This window comes from Myotis myotis, unplaced genomic scaffold, assembly GCF_014108235.1.
Source record: "Myotis myotis isolate mMyoMyo1 unplaced genomic scaffold, mMyoMyo1.p scaffold_m19_p_3, whole genome shotgun sequence".
NCBI classification, from domain to species: domain Eukaryota; kingdom Metazoa; phylum Chordata; class Mammalia; order Chiroptera; family Vespertilionidae; genus Myotis; species Myotis myotis.
The window spans coordinates 20,028,915-20,043,845 of record NW_023416335.1 but is presented as its reverse complement, the minus strand read 5'-3'; the positions used below and the strand labels follow the sequence as shown (position 1 = coordinate 20,043,845).

The 14,931-nt window shown below is 38.2% G+C and overlaps 1 long non-coding RNA gene across 2 annotated transcripts in view; it reads right to left on the bottom strand.

Moving 5' to 3' along the window:
* Nucleotides 1-6,325: 6,325 nt before the first annotated feature.
* Nucleotides 6,326-14,931, bottom strand: part of LOC118652010 — a 29,087-nt gene continuing 20,481 nt past the window's right edge. Inside the window, exons 4-7 of one of the 2 annotated variants that reach the window (XR_004966400.1) lie at nt 14,306-14,498; nt 9,167-9,476; nt 7,036-7,447; nt 6,326-6,395 (exon numbers count right to left, since the gene is read on the bottom strand). This is a non-coding gene — a long non-coding RNA (uncharacterized LOC118652010). The remainder of the gene's footprint in view (nt 6,396-7,035; nt 7,448-9,166; nt 9,477-14,305; nt 14,499-14,931) is intronic. The other variant, XR_004966399.1, reaches the window with a different exon arrangement.

The window sequence follows — 14,931 nt, the reverse complement described above, 5'->3', positions numbered from 1 at the left end:
GAAACAAGTCAGAGAAAGACAAAAACTGTAGGATATCACTTGTGTACAGAACCTAAAAAGAACAAAGTCAGAAAAACAAAGAGTAGAGTGGTGCTTATAAGGGGTGGGAGGGTGGGATGAGGGGGAGAATGTGAAGCTATTGTTCAAAAGGTACAAACTCAGTTACAAGATTAATAAGCTTGGAGATCTAATGTACATCATGGTGACTGTAGCTAATAATACTGTATCATATACCTGTTTCTAGGAGATAAGATCTTAAATTATCTCACCACAAAAAACAAATGGTAACTATGTGATGGAATGGAGGTGGTAGCTAATGCTATCTTGGTAAACATTTTGTAATTTATAAATGCATCAAATGAACACATTGTACACCTTAAATTTAAATATTGTTATGTGTCATTTATGGTCATTTAAGGAAAAAAGAAATAAAAATATCTCCCTCCCTCAACAAAAAAAACCGATTATATTTATATATTTATAATTTATCTATCTATCTATCTATCTATCTATCTATCTATCTATCTATCCATCCATCCCTGGATCCCCAGAGCATGTTTTTCCTAATAGGCATAGGGACTTTGTATTCTCAGTGTGCACCACACAGAACAGCAATTGGAACTTGAACAAAGAAAATTCACTCTTGATATTGTACTTCCAGACTCAGAATTTCCTTACACACCCAAAAACTCTAAGGTATCACATGAGATGAAATCAAAATTGAGTTTGAGATCATAAGATTGAGTTCCTAGATCACTTGATGAGCTAGGCAAGAGATTTCCTTTGGGATTGAGTGAAGAAGATAAAAAGAGGGAAGAGGAGGGAAGAAGATAGAGGGAAGGGAAGGTAAGAGAAGTAGGGGGCAAGGGAGAAAGATTTAATTAGATACACCACTCAACAAGGAAAAATAAATGTGGGACAGGTGCTTTCAGATAACAGGAGTTATAATGAAAAAAGATTTGATTCAAAACCGATTTTTAGCTTCACTTTTCTCCTCTGTAATCACGATTACTTTTGCAGATTTGGACTTTGTTTCAGATTGCTTTAGACATGACCTCTTTGCAGAGGCCTAACCTTTGAAAGCTTTCCATCAAGTCAAGTTGATGTTTTTATGATAGTTACTTAATTTTTCTTTGTGTAAGGAAGTTACCTACTTATAACTGAAAGCAAGGAGAAACCCTTGTAATATGGTTTGGGAAATGCTCCCTAGAAGAGGAGCCCTCTGCCAGGTGCTAATTACATTCCTATTGTACTTTGGCTACATGCTTCCCACACTGGGGAGGGGATGAGTGGGGGGCGGGGGGATGAGGTGGAAGATAATTGAACAAGGTGAAAATGAATGCTCGTTAAATTCCAGAATACAGGAGCACTCATTTCATATGATGGGACTGTAAATATGACTTTTAATGAAGACATGGCTGCCAATAAAAGTCATTTACTCTGCAGCATTACAGTTAATTATACACAGCTGGAGCCATTTATGGCCTGTCCCTTGTTAACTTCCCCTTCACTCCATGTTAACCCTTGCAGCACAGATCAACCATGTGCCAGGCAGATTTAAACCTGAAGAAAACATTAACGAAATGCTCCATAGGGCTCAGGATAAGGATCACTACTGCAGGAGTGATCCCACCGCCCTTCCCCAACACACCCTCCCCTCCAAGAGCACGTTGGAGGAGGGGTGCAGATGCAGAAGGGAGAGGAGAAAGAAAAATGTGCCTTTTCGGAAAAAAAACAACAGCACACTGATTCTTGCCTTGATTTGTGGGAAAATTTATAGACCTATTTTATTACTAGCTTTAGGAGCATTTAAAATGTTTCACATTTACTGATACCAGTGTAACAAAAATACCAGAATAAAACAGTCATGAAAAAGTGAAGCTGACAGAGTGTCTTTAGCAGCCTAATCCTGTTGACAAAGAGCCTGTCCCCGAACAGGCCTGGAAAGATTTCTATTTCTGAAAGTCTTGCATTCTGAGATGGGTCGATAAACATTCGAACCCATAGAATAATAGCAGTTACAAATAACTAAGCCCTCCCACTTGGTTATATGAGAGCCAGAATGGCAGCATATCCTAAAAGCCCTGTTTTCGGGATATGCCAGGAACAACAGAAGATCCTATTTTTTATTTATGAAACTGACTTCAACAATAGATGCAGCTGTCTCTCTTTATTGCCTGGCTGTTCTAAAAGCAAGGACATTGCCTTGTGTTACTCTTCGTTATGGGGTTGGAGTAGGGGGATCTTACTCAGTGGCCGGAGCTGTGATGGGTTTTTGTTCTGACTGGTGCTAATAGTTTTCTATCTATGAGGATTCTGCCATTGGAATCACCAAAGCGTGATGCTTCCTCACAGGTGTCTTCCCCAGGCTCACTCTTCCTGGCCCCCAGAGTGAGTTGCTACATGCTGTAGGGCTTGCAGATCATTTCTGGTTCACGACTGTGTGGCTTTCTGGTTTATTTCTGGTTCATGACTGATCTGAAGTATTTCTGTCATTAATTAATGTTCCGCTGGCTTCTCTCCACCCATGTTAAGTGCTAAGAGACTGATTCTGTGTTGTGTGTCTGCAGGATTTTACAAAATTTCCATTGTCTCAAGCCTTCCCCCATTTCTCACACAGGCCTGTCTCAACTTTGCATTGAGTCAATTGCTCCATGCTAAATTATATACCGTTGATCTGTTGCTTGAGGAGAGAGGGAGTGGGCAGCATAGAAAGGATCCTCAAGTTGCTTGTCTGTGTCTGTCTTTGCTGAAGGGGTTGCTTGCATACAGTCCCCATTATATTTGTTTTTGCATAATGGCAAAATGGATTTTCTAATGCTGTCCATTTCCCTGTGTATGTGTCTGTAAGTAAGAAAAGCCTCTTTACAGAGGGGAGATACTGACAACAAATATATTTTTATAATAATAGCCCTTTCCATCTGTAGTCAGAGTATTTGAGAGGGCATACTTGGACATTTGTTGATCATGGAAATCTGCTCTGTTTCCACACTAATATAAATATCTAAGACAAACACACATATACACCATTGAAGGGGAGAAAGCATATACAAATACTGAAAGAAAGTGAAACAATTTGGCATGGCTTGGAGAACAGAGGGTGGCTGGCTTATAAGTCAGTAGTGTGGATGGATTTCTGAAGGAGCCAGAGAGAAAGCGGATGCAGGTGGAATTGATTAAGCTTTTCTGGGGTCTACAGACCTCTCATTAATGAGCACCTAAGTTCCTGAGAAGTTGAAGGGCTTCTGTATAATTTAGCCATTTCTTGCATTTTCCTCTAAAAGTATCATAAGTAATCCCTTCTGAGGATAAACTCTAAAATCCCTACCTTAGTAACTTGGTCCCCAGACAAATATTCCTACCTGGGGCTCAAAGAGAAAGGACATATCAACGTTTCCCAACTTGTCCAAAACTCTGATAAGATTCTTTGGATGTATGACTTAAAATATTTTCTAAACTTGCTTTGATATTATTGTCCAACTCTAGAGGAGATTAACAAATTAGAATATCTTCAACTTAAAAGAGAAGGAAAAAATTGAACTTTCAATGCTTTCAGCGTGCTGGCCTTTTAAGAAGATCTCTACCAGCTCAGAAAAGTCAAGCTGGGCTGGCGATGGAAGATCACTAGATAAGAAACAAAGAAATGCAAATGATATTAGCTAGCAACAAATAGTCACAAAAATGAACTAATAAGAGATTCTTGTACACTGTAATACATGGTATATAAATGCAGACTTATTATAAGATTCTCGTTTATATAATATGCATATTAATCAAAATAAATCCCTTGATAAATTAGATTTGAGACTTTTGTTTTAAAAGTTAGCAAAATGTCTTCTCAATTTTTTTCACAATAAGGTATAAAATATAAATTTAATACTTATATAAGATTGGATTTCAAATATTAAATTTGTATTTTATGAAAAGTCATTTTATTTTGCATATTTGAAATTCCATCGTTTTTGGGAAGTGAGATAGATTATCATTGTTTCTACAAATCATTTAAGGTTATGAGAATGAGTGTATATATATTTAACTAAGTGAATTATAATAAATAATGTCTTTTTAAAGATTGATTTTTGTGAACTTTAGACAATGCTATAAATCATCTGGGGATTGTTTCCTCTACTTGCACTGAGTAAAAATTTAAATGTCACTCCTCTGATGAAATATCCTTGTCTATATACAACAAATTTGCTCTTTGTTAAGTTCTAATTAAGATGGTGAGTTCAACATGGTAGAGTAGAGCCATCCTCTGATTAGGTTAACATACAGGGTGTCCTCCAAAATATATACACACTTTAACAGCTGATAGCTCAATTTTGAAAATGAAATGTATCTTAATAATCACTGCCTTTATAATTATTCAAAGTATGTGTATACATTTTTGGACACCCTATATATTGAAACCAGAGTTAAAGGTTTTAAATGTCATCTAAATATATATTTGTATAAAGGCATAATGAAATTATTAAATTACAAGTTTATAAATAATAAACCAATAGAGAATTGACCTTACAGTATTGTCAGATATTAACACTCCTTAGTAAAGTTCTTAATTACCTCCCATGTGATCTACCCAGAGGAACCTCCTCCCAGTGTCCTCTCATTCAAGATCCCTATAATGTATATGTGTGTCTTTTTGATGAACTTTAGGATTTTTATAATCAATTTTATTGAAGTACAACTTACATATGTTAAAAATAGACCAATTTTAAGTGTATATAGTGCAATGAGCTTTGACATGTATATACACACTTGTGTAACAACCATCATAATCAAGATGTAGAACATTTCCATCTTCCCCAAAGACTCCTTTGCCCCTTTGCAGTGTTATTCCCTATTACCTTGGTTCTAGGTAGCTCCTGATGGCTTTGTCACTATAGAAATTCCTTAGAATTTCAAACAATATACTTGAATGTATGTAGTATGCAGTCTTTTGTGTCTGCCTTCTGTTGCACAGTAAAATGGTTTTAAGATTCATCTGTGCACTCTTGGGTATAACAATTTCTTTTTATATATTGCCGAGTAGTGTTCTATTTTATGGAAACAATGCATTTGATGGGCTTTTAGATAGTTTACATTATAGGGTTATTTTGAATAAAACTGCTATGGATACTTATATGCAAGTCTTTTGTTGAACATATATTTTTATTTCTCTGGCAATGGAATTCTGGGTCCTAAGGCAAGGGTTTGTTTAAATTGATAAGAAACTGCTAACTCCAAGACCAAATTGACTTGTGAATAATTTTTAAAATAAATGTTTTTCGTTTCCAAATAAACTGAAGTTCCTTATAATTGATAGGGTAACTTATTCTAGATTGATATTAAAATATTGTCTGTCTGATTAATAAATTAGCACAGTGATCATTTCTTATCTTCAGGTATCTTAACATGTTACTAGTTCCTGAGGTAATGATAATTGTCCTCTGACAATGCTTTTATATTGCTTTCCCCAAATTTAGGTCCAAAATGAATGAAAAGACTTTTAAGGTACCTTTTGCATGTAAAGTGTCACTTGTTCAAAGACCTCTGGGTGCCAACAAGTTTTGCTCCTTCACCTCATAAGAGAATGGATGCTAGAAATAATTTGGGTTTGCTTATATACACTATGGTTTTATTAACTCTACACTATATTGAACACTGTCCTATTTCATTAAAACCAAAATAGAGCCATCTAATAAAAAAGAGCAGATGAATCTTACCTTGGTGATGCATGCACAGGTTACATGTTATTAATATAAATATGCCTCAACCACTGATCATCATACGTGATGAGTAGAAGCCTACTCCTGTTCATGTGCAAAGACAGGCTCAAGAACTTCAACAGGATGAATATTATGAAGTTTGATTTCTAGGTTAAAGAGCCCTTATCAGTTAGTGATACTACAACTCTCACTTTACAGATGGATTGGAGGACTGTGGGTCTGTCAGTCCATTACTGCCTGTGATGTGTTCCTCCCATCAGGATAGTCATTGTGTAAAATATCATGAGAGTTATGTGTTGTTCTCCAACAGGGGATTCTATTCTCTCCCTCATTTTAATATTGTTGGTAACTAAAATTAATGAACCCAAACTGTTTCATTTTAGTATTGATAGAAGTTTGCTGTCTCTTATGTCATAGTTGTCAAAAAAATGAATCTTGTAGAAGAAACTTCAAAAGAATCATAGCTTTTGCACATCTGTGTACTTGTTACTTTCCTGCTAGACTATGTCCCTTGCCAACTGATGGGATGGGCATAAAAATCAAGACATTTAGACTTTTGAACTTGAAGCTGGAGTGCCCTCTTAGTTTCCAGGTACAGAAAACACTGGTGACTTTACCTAATAATCCAGGGTTGCTTTCCTGAGTGGAACTCGTCAGGTCCTTTTATGGCTGTCTCCCTATCTCCACCTGTATTTTCAGAAGAAATAAAAATAGACCGAGTTAACTGACTTAAAAGGTGGATCCTTTTCACAGAGCTACACAGTGCAGAAGGCGCAGACCTTAACACTTACTCCAATAAACAAAAAGAAAAAGAGACCTCATTTCCTTAGACTATGGGAAAAGGGAATCTGGTTGGCCATCTGAAATAGAAGTGGTCAGTGCTCAGACCATAACCCCTCAGAGCACTTTTCCATTTCTTTCACACATATTTTCAATGTGCTTTCATTCCCCAATATAGCAGGAATCTGCTTCTTTTTGTTGGAGATCTGTGCTAGGTTATCAAGGCCCACTTGTACATTTAGGGAGCCAAAGAGCCTGGGGATGTATGTTGCCCAGAGGCAACCCATCATCAATGACCCTGTAACTCCTTTGTCCCCAGAGCTCACCCTCAGGCTTGAGCCATGCTCAGTGTGGGACTTTGGTTGATATTTTTCTCTTGCTTTGCCTCCTTCTCTTCCTTGTCTCCCTTTTCATTCCTCTGCTCATTTTTCCTAAGAACACTTGTCAATAAATCACTTTCACATAACTCCTTGCCCCAGGACTACTTTATGTGTAACCCATCCTAAGGCAACGTCACTCTCTCCCAGCTTTACCTCTGTCTCCTCACCTTTCAAAGCCTCATCTTCATGTCCTGTGATCCCATGTCCACTTCTTTCTGCACAACGAAGAGGTCTAGGTTCTCTGTACTCAGGCACCAAAGGTTTCTACTGGATGCTCATGGAGGTTTCTTCCACCCAGGTTCAGATAATGAATGAAGGGCTCTGAACCAGGGTGTGTGAAGTAGTCTTCCAAGTACAACTCAGCCTCCTTACTTGGTAGAGTTGTAGTAGATAAATAAATCAACCAGCAGTTCCCTGAAAAGTGAGCACACCTCAGCAAAGCAAGCCTTTCTTCCTCTTTTGTCTCCTCCTCCACCTCCTCCTCCTTCTTCTTCTTCTTATTTTGTTAACAGAAGAACACAGTCTAATTTTATATGAGAAAAATATTTCTTTTTATAAAACATGTGTTTAATCTTGCTCCTAGGGAGAAATGAAACAAAACAAAACATGGCATTATTGACCTAAGAATCCTATAAATTACACCAAAGCTTGGCTTTAGTGCATGAATCACCACTTTAACTGCGAATGGCTGTATCTTACCAGCAGTGCCAGTCAGCACCTGTTATATTCGTTCTGATGACCAGATCTTCCTCAGATGGAAGACTGAGGCAAGTATGGCATCAACTCTGCTTACTCAGAATGTAAGGAGGAAATATGGACCTCACAATTCATTCTGAACATGATTTGTAAGTATGTGAGTTTGTTCATGAATAAAAAAACAAGTCCTCTTTGTGCCACCATATCAAAAACATAAAAAAACCTTACTGAACGAATTGCTTAATGGTTTACTGAAAATATTATGAAAACTCATATTAGATAGTACAGCATCATAAGAATAATTTAAAATTTTATTTTAATTCTGCAAATGTCAGTAGTGTAAGTAAGGGGGTAAGGTGACCACCAGACAGTATACTAAATTTCATGGCATAATAGTGGTGATGTAGAGTAGCCAGTGTGAGAGATTGGGTTGAAGCAGTATTATCTGAAAATGAGGAAGTTTGATTGCTTATTCCAACTCTTGAAAACAATTATTTTATTATCAAAAACCCATTACCAGCTCCAAATACTGTCCACAAACAGTTCTTATTAAGACAATCAGATTAAGATTTTACTGTATTTGCAGAGTTAGAATGTATCATCTGCCCTTAAAGCTAGTATGATAGGGACTGATAACCCTAATATTTATTTCCCCTTAATCTTTAATACCACACCAACAATTTTGGGAAGGGGCATTAATTAGCTCAATATTTAAAAATTAATTTATCAGCCTTCAAAGAAGCTAGACATGGCCAAGAAACACACTTCTGCTTCGAGATGTGAGTGGAAATCATTATATGTGACTCCCAAGAAAGCTTGCAAAGTGTCCCTTTCATCTTCACCCTTCTTTTCTTCATGCCTGTGACATGGAGGTGAGTTTGCAGCAGCCACTGTGCAGCCATGAGGTAACCATGAGGCAGTTACCATTTGTTGATCTAGTGCTTGCTGGCAAATACCTATCTGATTTTGTAGAAAAAACTAAAATCCAAGTTTGTTTAAGCTACTGTTTGGTATTGCTTTGAGATTATCTCTTGTTATTCACAATGGAACGTAAACCTGTTGTTGATATAGCCAAGAGATATTTATACAAGCTTTGACTTGGAAACCCAGAGTCTAAAAATTATATAGCCCTGCTCTATCTCTGTCCAGTTTTAGACCTACCATTGATTTCTGTCTTATTTTATAAAAAGGAGTGGGCATTGACACCATCTCTTCTAGACTGAAAAAGTAGGATGAGGATGCTCCTATGTTGTGTGATAGCAGAGACTTTGAACTCCATGGGCCAACACCTCCCTCACCCATAGCAAATTACTTTGTTTCACCTAAATTTTCTGTAACGATGCCATCTTGTAAGAGGGAAGTAATAGGATTTTATTTATAAGTCATTATTCCTTTGTATAAAAAGCCTTATTCTAATTGGGTTCTGATGGGAAGAAAGGAAAGAACATAACTAGGAAGTTAAAGGTGAAGCTGTTGTCAGCAGAGGCAAGAGTGCGTCAAAATAAGGAGTTTTATCCTAATACACATGGTTTTTCTACCCAACTTAATTTCTAATGCCTCCCAAACATCTGATGCCAGGCATCCATGTATCGTGTATTTTACCTCCACTGCTCATTTGTGCATGTCTGTGGACTTTGCTCCTTGCGATGTAATCTGGTGTCTGGCAATTGGGGGACCTTGGAGCCCCCAAGGATCCAGTAAGGACACATCTTTCCAACTGTGGTTGCTAATGGGGCTAATGGAGAGGCTGATTGTTTAAAGTTCTGTGAGTGCTGGTTCTGAGGTGGGTGTGAGTCCATTTTTCTGCGGTGCAGCACTCAGCAGGAGAGCCCCGTGCCTCACGCGGGGAGTTTGATATGCCGTCTGTTCTGAGCAGCTTGGATTAGTCCATCTGTTGCTGGTTTTCAGAAACCTGAGGTGAAGAAAATAAATAACAGAAAACACAAAAATGAAAAATGCCCCTGGTTCCTGCATGGCAGTGCGTCTGCCTGTGCTCCTAAAGCGCCTCTTCCGCGCAGATGCTGACCTCCTGGGCAGAAGGAGAAGGAAGCACCCAGATTTTGCTTTTGAGGATTTTTAAACTTCAGAATTATGGCCCATTCGTTGCATTAAAAAGTTACATTTCCAATTATTTTGGCAAAGAAATAAAGATAGCCCTCGATTTATGAAACCATATTCTCCCTGTCACTTGCTTTTTAAAGGCTACCCACTGATTTTCAACTGAGGACTATTTGAGCCTCCATTTTTTCATAAGCAGGAGGGTACAGCTTACAGAATCAGAGATATCTGCCTGGAAAAGACACACTGACAAACTCCAGATGCTTACAGTTAACTGTGGAAGGGGGTGTAACGCTCCAAAATTTTAGCTCCAGAAGGTGAAATTAAGACCCATGGGTAGAAATTATAGAGAAGGGGATTTCAGAGCTGAGGACATTCTAATCAATGACCTGTGAAGTTTTAGGGGAACTACCGTGGATGACAGTGGAGATTCACATGTGCAGGAGATCAAGCAGGAAACAGGACAATGAGTAGGTTTTGGTGAATAGAAGATGCCCAAATGTGAAAAGATTAAACTCAGTGGTTTCCACTTTGCTCACTCACTCTTCAACTCACTGGAATTTGTTTTCTTTGTGTTGCTGTTAATCCTCACCCGAGGTTATTTTTCTATTGATTTTTAGAGAAAGGGGAAGAGAGGGGGAGAGACACAGAGAGGGGAACATCAATGTGAGAGGGCCAGAATCAAAACCATACCCTCAGTCTGCGGGCTCTATCCACTGAGCAAAACCAGCTAGGACTGCAATTTGTTTTCTGTTCTCAGACCTCTTTGAAACTAAGATTGTCCTATGATCATGGATTATCAGGAGAGAGTCTATTTGTTTTAATAGATAGTTTCCATTAAGAGCCAAGGCTAAGGCAGATCTTGTTCCTCTTTCCTTTTATTGCTTCTCTTTTTATTGATGAAAGATTTCTTTAAGCCCACCTCTCACTGAGGTCCTTAACCTTAATCATCTCTATAAAGTCTCTTTTCCACATAAGGTACATATACAAATATTTCTCTGATTAGGATGGGAACAATATTACGCTTATCAAAAATTCAGCTAATACTGCCATGGTTGGATATGGTTTTCTAAAACTATGGTAGGTCTCAATACAGTTTAAAGCTCTATAATCTAATAAGGCACCAAATAACTATAATTCTTAGAACATTATTACAGAAAAAGATTTGAGAGTACAGCAAGTTAATTTTGACTTCCCTGTTTCTGGATCAATGTTCTCTTTATTGAAGCTACTACCTTGGCCTGTCTAAGTCTCAACGATAAATACCTTCCTTATAACTGTCTTATCTAGGCATATCCATGTGTCTGAATTTATTTCCCTTGTTATCTAATTTCCATGTTCTCTAGTTCTTATCTTTTAAAAAAACCTGTTTATTTTCTCTGGCATTTTGAAATTCTGATCTGCTCCAGGAAAAAGCAATATTTTAATCAAATCTATCTTCTGGTGAATTATACACTTGAGGAGAAATATAATGTAATTGATAGGACAATACCAGGCTGGATGTTAAAGAGATAAGAATTTGATTTCTCTCTCGCCATTTACTAGTGAAGGGACCTTGGATGGGCCGTCTTATCATATGGGATTGCAATTTTCTGATGGGTGAAGGAAGGGACTGAACTAGGCCACTTTAATGTCACTTGTCCTCTGCAAGGGGGATTCAGAGAATTCCAGATTCACTACTTTCTTTTTGCTTTGGAGAAACAAACCTTTATTTTAAAGTACTTAAATATAAGGTTACTTATCATCAATTAGATCTACCCCGAAATCCTTTCTCTCTCTCTGCTCTAGTACACGCTTCTGTTGTGGCAAATATGCTATTTCCATCACTTCAAAAGGTACTTGAAAAAAGTTAAGGTCTTAAGTCTTTTATGATCAGTCTGTACCTACTCCCCCAAGTTATCTCCCTCTGTACTCCCAAACATTTCTATTCTCCAGTCTTACTGAAATACTCAGGATTACCAGGGACAGGGTCTCTGTTTCTGGAGGACAGTGGCAATGCCATCCGTGAGAAGCTAATCTCAAATGGCGTCCTGAGCAATAAAATTAGCCTAAATATAAAGTTATTTATATAAGACACGGCCAAAAAAAAAAAAGGGTTTCTCAGAAATTTTGGATGTAAAGGATTTTATGGGAGTCACAGACTTGACTTTATATGTGTGTTGGGAAGTAGGTAAGTGAAATTTGAGTTTTATAATAATACTCCTTAAGAATCCTGGAGGAACCTTGGGTTACTTTAAGAACAGAACTATGTACAAATCCAGAATATAGCTCAAACTTACTTGGACAAATCATACTGTATTAGACCTTAAGCTTTCTGAATTTATCTTTGCTTTATTCCACCAACCCTACCACAACCAGTCTTCTACTGTGAACAAACAGCTGGATTCTTAGGCACAACGAGGGTGAAGAAATAAACACTGAATAGACCTAACTCATAGGTTGAAATCACAAAGTACATTTAATTGGCTAGCCCTTCAATGTCCATTTGGATTTAGTGGAGGGCAGTCCCCCATTAACATATGGGTAGCCCCGTCACTTTCTTGTTGTTACACGAATACAAAGTCTGACATCCACATTCTCCAATCACAAAGTCACTGTCTAAAAGCTAGGTTTTTGGTTGCTTTGGGGAATTAGGCACTCACTCCCATAGAATATAGAACCATTGAACCCACCTAAAGTGGCAGTAATACTCTGTCTTCCACCCAGAGCCTGTTTCAGGCAAAAGTCTGTAGCAGAAAAGAGAGGTGAGGGTGGAATTTTCTCTCTTGCTCACTCACCTCTCACACCCACCATCTGCTGTTTTTCACTCGAGTTGAAATGGATTTTTCTCTGCCAGCTACAATAGTCCAGTTCTATGGTGTGGTATGGCCTCCAACTCACTTTGATACCTGATATTGTCACCTAAGAATCTCAAATGAAACCTCCATTTTAATAGTCTGATGCAGAAACTCAGAGAAAGTTTGTAGAGGAAAAAAACACACACCACAATGGTACTTCTAGGTTTCAGTCTAAAGAAACACCGGCTCATCCAGCTATAGACGTCTCTGAATCCTTTGAGGACTGTTTCTTAACCAAAAAGAATGGTTATGCATATCTGGAAGGCAGAGGACAGCCCCAGCAAGCCCCTGACTGAGCAGGAAAAAGAAGCAGGCATGATTGTGTTATAGGAGATGTCTTACAGGCAAGAAGGGCACTGCCATCTGTGATATAGGCTCTTAGGATCTCAGGTACATCCAAAACCTCTGAAAAAATACTGTTTAAAACACAAACAAGAGGCCTAGAGAAAAACCACAGAGAGGGGTCAGGAAGCTCAGAAATGCCAATATGTATCTATGTTGATTCTCATCTTCCAGTCAACCTGCCAAACTTCTACATTTATTGAAGACAATGGGAAAGAGACACATGCTATTCTGTGGGAAGAAACTAGGCCTTGCTATGTGTATTTGGGGATTTCTTTCCCCCTGGTAGTAAGACAATGCGGGGCATAGAAATTAGCAATGCTGTTGTTTACCCATACAAACATGCATATAAAAAAGATCCTTCTTCCTCAGGGATCCCTTCCCTCCTCCTTGCCTGGTACTCTGCTGTGAGCAGGGTGCTTACACCTGCTGCCGCCCTGGGATGGAGTGGGCCATAGTGCACTGTAAGCTTGGAAGGTTTATTAGAAAATAAAATGCTTGAAAGCCGCTGGAAAAACAAAACAAAACAAAACAAATAGAATGGTTGCCTTTGCTCTTTTCCAGTCTTTTCCTTCTGTTCACTCTTATCAGCATATGCATCTAAATCAACTTTTAACCTAAGTGTTGGTATGGCTCCAACTAACTGTATCTATTTAATGTAAGAAAAAGTTTGCTTTGAGAACAAATGGACAAAAGTCCCAAAGCATCTATTACTGGGCAGGGCAGAAGACCCATGAGTGTTGGAGGCACGGGCTTCCCTGTTCTGAACAACCTTGGGGATTTGCTCTGTTTCTTGGGAGCTTGCAAACATTCAGACTTTTATAGTGGCAATAAAGAGCCTGAAACTACCTCATAAGCCTCTCTGTCAGACAGCAAGTCCCCTAGCACTTCTCCTAATTAACTTCTAACCTGCTGGCCACTGGGTGTTTTTTTTTTCTTCTTTAACTGCTAATGAAGTCCAGAATCTCAAAGTCTCCTTGATTTTTCTTGAGGCTCCTAGCCATTAATTATGAGCCCTGTGTTTTTCTTGCTCACTTAGACTTTATAAGGTGCACCACAGTGGGAATGTACCAATTTTTTTTCCTCCTTAGAGTCCACTGTTAACGTTCTTCCAGATTTATTTTGCTTGCCTCTGTAAGAGCAATAGAAACTCAGAAAAAACAACAAGATGAGAATATGGGTAAGTAGATTTTGGAATGGGGGCAAACAGAGAGGTTCGACTCATATGCTTGAGTGTCCTTTCTCACAAGTGTCTATTACATTTACCTTCATAGTCTGAGACATTAAAACAGCTACTCTCAGAAAAGAAACTCTGAGAAAGCTTGTCATCTTTCCATTCTCTGTGACATTTTCCCAATGGGTACTTTTTAATTCTAATAACCTTTGAAGTCTCCAGAAGAAACTTGGGTAAAGCATGCATGCATGCATGCATGCATACACACACACACACACACACACACACACATACACCAGCATTTCCAATTAGAACGAGTGACCAACTTACTTTTTTTTTCCAATTGACTTTTGATGGCTATGGTTATTTCTCATTTTTAGAACTTGGCTTTGTTCTGCGATTCAGAGAGCTCTACATTGCTTATCCAAGATCCATTCCTCCCATCACTTCCTCTAATGAGGCCAGATGTCCTTACTTCAATTCTGTAAGTGAGATAAGCGAGTGGGCCAGAAACATGACTCTCCTTTATGTATAAGACAGAAAAATGAGTTATTAAAGGGCCATTTTTAAAGGGAGAAAAGAAATCTATTCAACAAGGTATCTTTAGCCACAATACTTGCAAATCAAGAAATCACCGGGTTTGTCCTCACTTTCCTATGGTGTGGGGTGTATGAGTGGCTCTTAAAATGCAAAGCATAATTTTCAAAAACTTGAAAGTATGACACTCATGTAATTATAATATCAACCTGTTTCAAGGACTTTGTTCAACTCATTAATTAATGAGGAAACCAGTAATAAGGTCAAGTGTGATTCAAAGCATTTTGGGGATTTAGAACTCTATAGGCATTTTGAGACAATGATAGAACAGAATAACAGGTTAAATGCAAATCTGACTGGAGTCCCATAGGCAAGCATGAATATTACCTTTCTTACCTGACAGAAACCATGTGCATTTC